The sequence below is a fragment of the Lolium perenne genome, chromosome 4 (genome assembly GCF_019359855.2).
Source record: "Lolium perenne isolate Kyuss_39 chromosome 4, Kyuss_2.0, whole genome shotgun sequence".
In the NCBI taxonomy this organism is placed as follows: domain Eukaryota; kingdom Viridiplantae; phylum Streptophyta; class Magnoliopsida; order Poales; family Poaceae; genus Lolium; species Lolium perenne.
The window spans coordinates 169,164,432-169,172,897 of NC_067247.2; the positions used below are offsets into that span (position 1 = coordinate 169,164,432).

General features: G+C 45.8%; 1 long non-coding RNA gene across 1 annotated transcript; it reads right to left on the reverse strand.

The window, feature by feature from the left end:
- Positions 1–5,075: 5,075 nt before the first annotated feature.
- Positions 5,076–7,780, reverse strand: LOC139838774 (uncharacterized). Its single transcript, XR_011756617.1, has 2 exons — positions 7,601–7,780; positions 5,076–6,649 (listed from the first exon to the last, which is right to left on the reverse strand). It is a non-coding gene; the product is annotated as an uncharacterized lncRNA (long non-coding RNA).
- Positions 7,781–8,466: the final 686 nt, after the last annotated feature.

The window sequence follows — 8,466 nt, forward strand, 5'->3', positions numbered from 1 at the left end:
AGCTCCACATCACCGCCCTACTTCAGCCTATGCAAACCCTGGTCGGAGAGGACGCCGAAGCTAGCCGGAAATCGCGCGCCCAGAACGGCCCAGGATGCCGCTGGCGTCGCACGTGTGCACGCCACGGGCACCACTAGACACGCGCTGCTCCAGCGCTGTGCGCCTCCCCCAGACCCCACTCCTGCCTGCTGAGCATCGCCGCCGCAACGCCAACCCGCCAGGCACACGCCCGTGTCCTTGCGAGCGCCGTCACCGTCGACCACCTCGCCGTTCACCCGCAACCATGTCGCCAGACATTGACGTCGCCCGCGCTCACCTGGCCGTCCCCCACCTCGCCAGCAAGCGCGCTAGCTTCGCCTTGTCGCCGCCTACGCAGCCCTGCCCTCGACAACCCCTCTCCATCGCCGGAATCGTCGCGACCTGATCGAGTTCCCCGCAGACCCTCGGCCACCTCGAGCGCCTATAAAAGGAGAGCTCATCCTCCTCCTCTGAGCACACCAGTCGCCTCTCCTCCCTCCTCTGAGCCTCCTCGCACCCTCTCCACTCAACATTGTCCAGCGCCGCCGTCCAATTTCAACCTCGCCGCCCGTGCGCCGCCGCAGATCAATCCGACGCTACAGTCCACCCGCGGAGCTCCAGCGACCACCGTTGAGCTCGCCGTCGTCTACAACGTCGACCTGCATCAACACCGCCGCTCGCCGGAGTCCAGAAGCGCCGCCGACCCCCTACCTCCGCCGCGCCAGAGCCTCCCTCTCATCGACGACGACGATGATTGCCAGCCGTCGGATCTGCATCTAATCGCACGGCCACCACTGCAACGTACCGCTTCGGTAAGGCTGACTCGCTGACGTGCGGGCCCCTCTGTCAGGCGGTCCGTGGCGTGTGAAGTGATACTGGGCCGGCCCACCTCTCTCTTTCACGTTTTGGCCTGTTAACTTTCCCGCCCAAGCCCACGTTTTCAAATTAGTTTAATCCTTTTCAGAGAAATTTAAATACTAATCCTGTCTTAGAAATTAAACAGGTTCAAATCTACCCAACCAAATTTTATGAATTATATATTGTTGGAAAGCTTAGAGTTTTATCTACACAATGCCATTGGATTCAAACCCATATCTGTAGTAGAATTAACGTAGCGAAATAAACAAGACAGGGACTTTTCTGCCTTAGAATAATTATTAAAAATCAACCACAAATGATTTTAAGTTAATTCCAACTCCTATAAATCAAATTACACTTGTACTAATTGTTTATGCAAAAATATACCATGCTTACTTTGAATGATCATGGCCTAGATTAATTAAAGGACTATATGGCTATTTCTAGTCAAAGATATTGTCCAAAACTATTAATAAATCATAGAGGAGTTTTTCTCTCACTTAAATCTTGTCATGAACAATTCAAAATGAGGTAGAGACTCTGGTCATATATGTCTCAAAAGAATTGTTGATGATATTAAATCACCTCAATAGTAGTTGTTAACTTAGTTACAACTATGTGTTAAATCATATGAGAAGTATTCCTCTCATTTAAATCTTGTTCTCAAGTAATTCAACATGAGGAGTGACCAGGGTCTATAAATCTCATATTGAGTTATTTGGTGACATTAAATCACTACCATGTTAGTATTAAATTGCATGAGGTATGGAACCTCATTTAAATCATTTTCTCAGATGATAAGTATGAAGAGGTTGACTTTGGTCAACTTAGGTCATATATTATTCATAAGAGAAATTAAATCTTAACAAGATAATGAGAGGAAATTATTTCTCTAAGTAATTAAAAGTAACACCTAAGTTAGTATGAGAGGAAATTATTTTTCTTAAATAAGAAAAAACACATTCACCAACTTAATAGTAAGGTGTGATGCTAGTTTAAGTTGTGTGAATCATGTGTGTGCTTAGTTTAGTATGTAAGTTTGGTATGATGATTGTGTACCCCGTATTCGTATTTTAGACGCTAGTACCGGAGACTATCAGGAGGAGGAGGTCTTCTACAAAGAGGAAGGAGAAGAGAACTTTGACCACCACCTCAACCAAGGCAAGCTAGACTATTACAAGTTATAATGTTGCAAGCTAACACCAATGCAAGATAATACTCTTGCAAAGTGCAAAGCTCACCATGAGCAAGGCATTACCCCATTTACTTTATGCTTATGATCCTATTTCCCAGTTTTACTTTACAAGCTTTATTTACTTTTGTTTTATCAAAGCAGTTTTGATTTATGATTCACTTGATTAGTATTGGATTGGTACAAGAGTATCAAGGCTAGCCTAGAAGCAAAGCAAAGTACTTAGCCCCCCCTTCATACTAGATGCTAGTGCTAAATAAAAGGTGACTACTCTAGTTGGGAACTTGTGGAATGAAATGACTTTGAAAACCTTGGAATGATGAGTCATTCTATTGAAAGATTTTGAAGGTGAATATGATCTGTGAATGACTTGGTGAACTATACAAAAACTGATGGTTGGGTTCGGATGCAATACCATTCCAATTTTACAAGTACCCCCACAATACCTGAATCTGGGTAAGGCTTAGCTGGAAATTTAGGTGTCTTAGTATGGGTTCCCTCTGAACAAGCGTCATAGGGGTTATGCCGAGGCTGCCTCCGTTGAAAGTGAAATGACGTGAATTGAGGTGAATTGTACGGCCAAGCCCTGTGCAGTTCCCGGGTTGGCGGTTTGCTTTCACCTGGAGGCCAAACTCATGGGGAGAGGTGCCTATACTAGGTATGTAAATGAAAGGTTAGGATTGGTAGTTCGCGTACTGCGTACGATAAATCAGGGCCAGTTACCCCTGACGAGCTATTGCAATTGTTGTGGCACAAGTGTACAACCTCTGCAGAGTTAAACCTATTCGAATAGCCGCATCCGCGGTCATGGACAGTTGGGAAGGCCATATTGTTCCGTCATCAGAACTTTTCTAAAAACTATGAATGGTGACTTGTGAATTTGAACTTAAGAGGTGACATTGACTTTGAATCACAACGAAGTTGTGGGAATGACACTAATGTTCCCACTTGAGTTAGATAGCACATGAAGAGTTGTTTACTAAAAGGTTTGTGAACTAAAATTGGCTTTATGCAAAATAAACTAGAGCTTAGCACCCCTTACTGGAATTGTTAGCACTTACATTAGTATTAGTTTGCGAATACTTTAAAGTACTCACGGCTGTGTCCCTGGCTATTCAAATGGCCAGACTATGAAGAGGAGCAGAACTATCAAGATGACGACCAGAAGGACGCCTACGACAACTAGGGAATCTTCTGACGTCAGACGTTGGCCTGTGGACTAGAGAGTCCCTTCTACTTACGCTTCCGCTATGAAACTATGAACTTTGTGTCTGTTGATCAATAGATCAACTATTTGTGTAATATTGGATCATGTGATCTCTATTTGTAAGACGACTATGGTATGTAATGAATGATGACTTATGATATTCAACTGTTATGTCTCGCAACAACAATATTCCTGGGATTGCGATGTATGGCATAACAGGCATCTGGACTTAAAAATCCGGGTGTTGAGAGGGATGGTCCGTGGCGACGGGGTGTCGGCGACCTGAGGCGTTCTTGGTCGTTCTCGTGGGATAAAGAAAACAGAGAAGCAAGAGCGGAGACTGGCGGCGCGAGGAGGGTTGGGAGCAGCTAGGGTTCCCAGGGAGGCTCGGAGAGGGATCTTAAGGGAGGGCAGAGTGGTTGAGGTGGTGGTGCTGTGACGTGAGCAGAGCACTCACGCGTCTCGCGTGAGTTGCACTAGGAAGACGCCAAACAGAGATCAAACAGATGCACTGCTGCTTCATTTTCCCTTACTGTAGGTGTTTCTTCCGAGTATGCTTCTACATCTTCTTCTTTCTCCTTGGACTTTGAATAGAGCAAAAAGAGAAGATAGGGAAAGATCTTAGGAAGAGGATTTAAACCAAAACATTGTTTAGAGAGCAAACACGCTGCCAAAAAGTTTCAAGATATTTCAGGTCTACACAAAATAAAAGAGGGGAGTCATTTATTATTATATAATAATTTTTTTTGCAAAACAAATTAGGGTTTATAAAATAGTTTATTTTTGTCAAAACGTTTATATGATGTATGCATGATGATGATGATGATGATGCACAAAAAAAAAGCACAAGCAAATCTAATAGGGGATTCTACCCGGGGCCGTTACATTCGACACCACTAACAAGGAACCTCGTCCCGAGGTTCCACCTCAAGGTACGGGGGACAGAGGTGAACTATCGCGTGTTCAGGCGACGCTGTCGATCTTCTCGACACCACTAACAAGAAGTCTTGCTCCATCTTGATCGGCGACACCACCAACAAGAAGTCGTTGTTCCGATGACGAGGATGACTCCGGAGAAACAAAGGAAGGAGTAACAGTCACACGGATCCACCAATTCAGGTAACAGGGCGAATAGTAAGAGTAGTCGGTATGGGGGCCAATCCATCCGGCACCCGAACTATTAACCCTAAACATAAATAGGAGAATCGTGTAACCAACTCTTGGATCTCAGATTGACGATATCGACAAGCATTGTCAGCAAGGATTCGATTGGGTCAAAGCACAAGGAATAGAAGAGGGATCACAAAATAAGGATGATATCAATCGGAGAAGACAAGGTTGCCGTCGGAGATGTTCTTATGCCGGAAGGTCTTCAGAGATCGGTCCTATTAAGATAAGGCAGAGATCGTCCAACCCACGTCAGAACCTAAGACTCAAAAAACTCAGGTAAGAGAGAAGACTCAAAACGCGCAAAGGTGAGAGGAGAAATAATATAGATAAGGAGTAGAATCAGAGCTAATCAGAACTATCCAACGAATTTTAGAAAATAGTTTTGACACTAGACACAACAACGTCCGTTGGCAAGGTTATCCTACAGGCTGGACAAGTGGGGTACCGTCAACCTGGGCTCTGATACGACCTTGTGACGCCTCGGAACCGGTACCATGAGGATTCCAGCGATCCCGCCGAAATCCGCACGATATCGATCCAGAGACGCCCTCCGACACGACGTGCGCGACGAATCACACACGTGATGCCAGAGGAATTACCACGAGTAGTAACATTACAATAGGTTTACAATAGAGCCCACAAGATACATATATTACAACAACGACTCCAAAGAGTCAATATACAAATATACAATACAAAGATCCAAATCATACAGAAGATCGAATACGTCCAAGTACGGACAAGATACAAATTGGACTAAGAGTCCTGAAGATAACCAGTGGCGTCTATAACCCTACCCAAGCCAAGCCGGAAGGGTAACCTTTCTAACGTCGTCATCTTGTACCTGTCAAAGTCGGGCCATCGGTTGCCGACAAAAGGGAGGAAGCAAAAGAGAAAGGGAAAAGGCGAGAGTAAGTACCAAGGAACGAACTCCGGCACGTACTTAGCGAGACTGGAAATGGCTATGCTCGCCGGGCGAGTATATATATATATCGCCGGGGGCTATATGGTAGGTTGAGCGGCAGCAAAACTATAACCAATAGAGACACGCTACAACATCCGTCTAATCAGATAAGATAAGAGAGCGCACAAGGTAACAGATAAAATGCTACACAAACATAACCCAGCCGAGTACACATATCCCCTCCAACAAAGCGAAGAGGCAATGTAAAAGGCACTCAACGGTGGACAAGTTTTATTAGGTAGCCGTTGTAGTAATACTATATTACTACGCAAGTTATTATCAAGTTATTAGCAGCAACATAAAGATGTAAGTTGTTCTATGATCAAGCCATACAATTCCAAGTCGTCCATAACCGCGGACACGGCTTATCGATAAGATGTACACCCTGCAGGGGTTGCCCAAATGTAACCATACGCATGCTCGAACCCACTTACTACAGGTCGAGTCTCACATCAAGACCGTTCCCAATGCAAGAGAAAGTTTAATGGGAGCCACCCAACTAAGCTACCCGTGACGAAGTTCGGCCGTACTCCGATACGGACCCAGAGGTTTGCGACGGCTTCCAAGGCGGGCACTAACGACCGGCCAAGGATAAGGAGTCCCGCGTTATGAGTACATTACATAATATAAACACCCGAAGGCAACATGAAGTAAATCGTGCATATCGTGCATATGAGCAAATAAAACCAAGGTTGTGGCTCCCAATAAACAGACTCGAGGAAAGGTAGTGGGTGATGGGGGTCCCACTCCCCCACATACGGGTAGAGCGCTCAATCTCAGAACAGATAACAAGAACTCGGGTCCTAGAGGACATTAGCAAGTCAAAGTTCTGATGCTTTCGCAAAGGGGCTCACAGATGCCTCTGCTTACAATTTTAGTTGTTAACAAATAAGTAAAGCATGTGTATCTCCAACAACTGATATAGCATGTGATAACCTCCCAACAACCCAACATATCCCGATAACAGATCGAGATAAACAACAGAGCCTAAACACGCCTACGATTCGCAAGGCTCAAACATCAAGCAACGGCTATGGGTAAGGAATGATACGTATAGGATTATTATGATAAACAAGTGGAATAGGACACGTGACTCGATAAAGAGTCGCAACATAAGGATAGCAGTGCGAGGGAGAGAGTAAAATAGGTGAAGAGAGAGGGCTCGCCTGTGAAAAGCTGCAGAAGAACTTGTCGTATCTCACATCACCACTTCGTGATCCTATCCGGGAAGAAGCAAATACTACAACAAACAACGGATGCAAATCTTACTAAACCGGAAGAAGATCCAGCATGATCAAGATGATATGCATGACATGGCAAACATGGTGCAATGCAACTTATCTGTATTAATCGGAGTCGGAACCCCGGACAAACAAGTTAGGTTGGAGTAGCATTTCTACCGACAAATTTAAGTGTTGGTAAGCATGGCATAACATGGCAAAGATGCGCTACTTCAATATTAAACGGAGCGGGGAAAACCCGTAGCCGGTAATTCCCAAATACTCCGCATTTAATTATTAGGTGCGATGCAAACTATAACGGAACACATTATGCGGGATGCAAACAAGCATATGGATGCCATATTAATGTTCATCATATTTTTCTGATAAAAGCAGATATATTATTTGCAGCAATTGGATTTGTAGAACAGAAGATATATGATAAACAAGTTTTGCAAAGTAAAGATAGATGGAGGCAGGAAGGGTGGATTTAATCCTCCGGTGCGGATATTTGATCCCAGGTTTGGGCTCGTTCGCTGGCTTGAAAAGATACAGAAACAGGACACATATTACTACAGGAACCGTTAACTGAATTTTAACCAGAGGTGTTATCTGAACAGAAAAGAAGGGCATTCCAACATAGATAGCTAGCAAGCAGGCTGCTCGATCGCTCGCTGCCTTGAAATAGCTAGCTGAAGCAAACACACACACTGATCGTAACTAGCTAGCTTGAAACAGACTACTACGTGCGCGTGCATGAGAGATCAGGTGAGACGGCACTGTAGGGAAGCAACAGCAGCGCAAGAAAAACAGGGGATCAAGCTCGCGTGCGGGTGCAGCGCGGCCGTGGCTAACGCTCGCGCGCACAACTTGATGGCCATATCCATGGCAGACGCGCGCGCGTGGGGGCATGAAACGTCGGCAACATCAGATTCGAAAAGGGGAAGTTGGAAACGAACGCGGGTGCTCACCGAGAGGTTGGTGGTGAGCAGAACAAGGCGGAGGACGATGGAGATGAGCACCAGCAGGCACGGAGGTTTTCTGTCCACCATGGCGGAGGTGCCGCGGTCAGAAATAGTCGACAGTTTCATCAGTTTTGGAGGGCAACAGAAAAAGGTTGGATACATCTTGATCTTGATCAAAACGGAGGAGGAACTCACCAGGAAGTGATAGAAAACATCGGGAAGTACGGAGGTGGCCGGACGGCGGCGAAATCAACGAATTTTCCGCCGGGGTTGGAGAAGAGAATGGGTCGTTGGCATCGATTCAGGGATTCCCAGCTTGATTCCGTGGACGACGACGATCATGGCTACAAGGTGGAGCTCCTGGTAGTTTCGGCGAGGCACGGGATGGTCCGTGGCGATGGGGCGTCGGCGACCTGAGGCGTTCTTGGTCGTTCTCGTGGGATAAAGAAAACAGAGAAGCAAGAGCGGAGACTGGCGGCGCGAGGAGGGCTGGGAGCAGCTAGGGTTCCCAGGGAGGCTCGGAGAGGGATCTTAAGGGAGGGCAGAGTGGTTGAGGTGGTGGTGCTGTGATGTGAGCAGAGCACTCACGCGTCTCGCGTGAGTTGCACTAGGAAGACGCCAAACAGAGATCAAACAGATGCACTGCTGCTTCCTTTTCCCTTACTGTAGGTGTTTCTTCCGAGTATGCTTCTACATCTTCTTCTTTCTCCTTGAACTTTGAATAGAGCAAAAAGAGAAGATAGGGAAAGATCTTAGGAAGAGGATTTAAACCAAAACATTGTTTAGAGAGCAAACACGCTGCCAAAAAGTTTCAAGATATTTCAGGTCTACACAAAATAAAAGAGGGGAGTCATTTATTATTATATAATAAA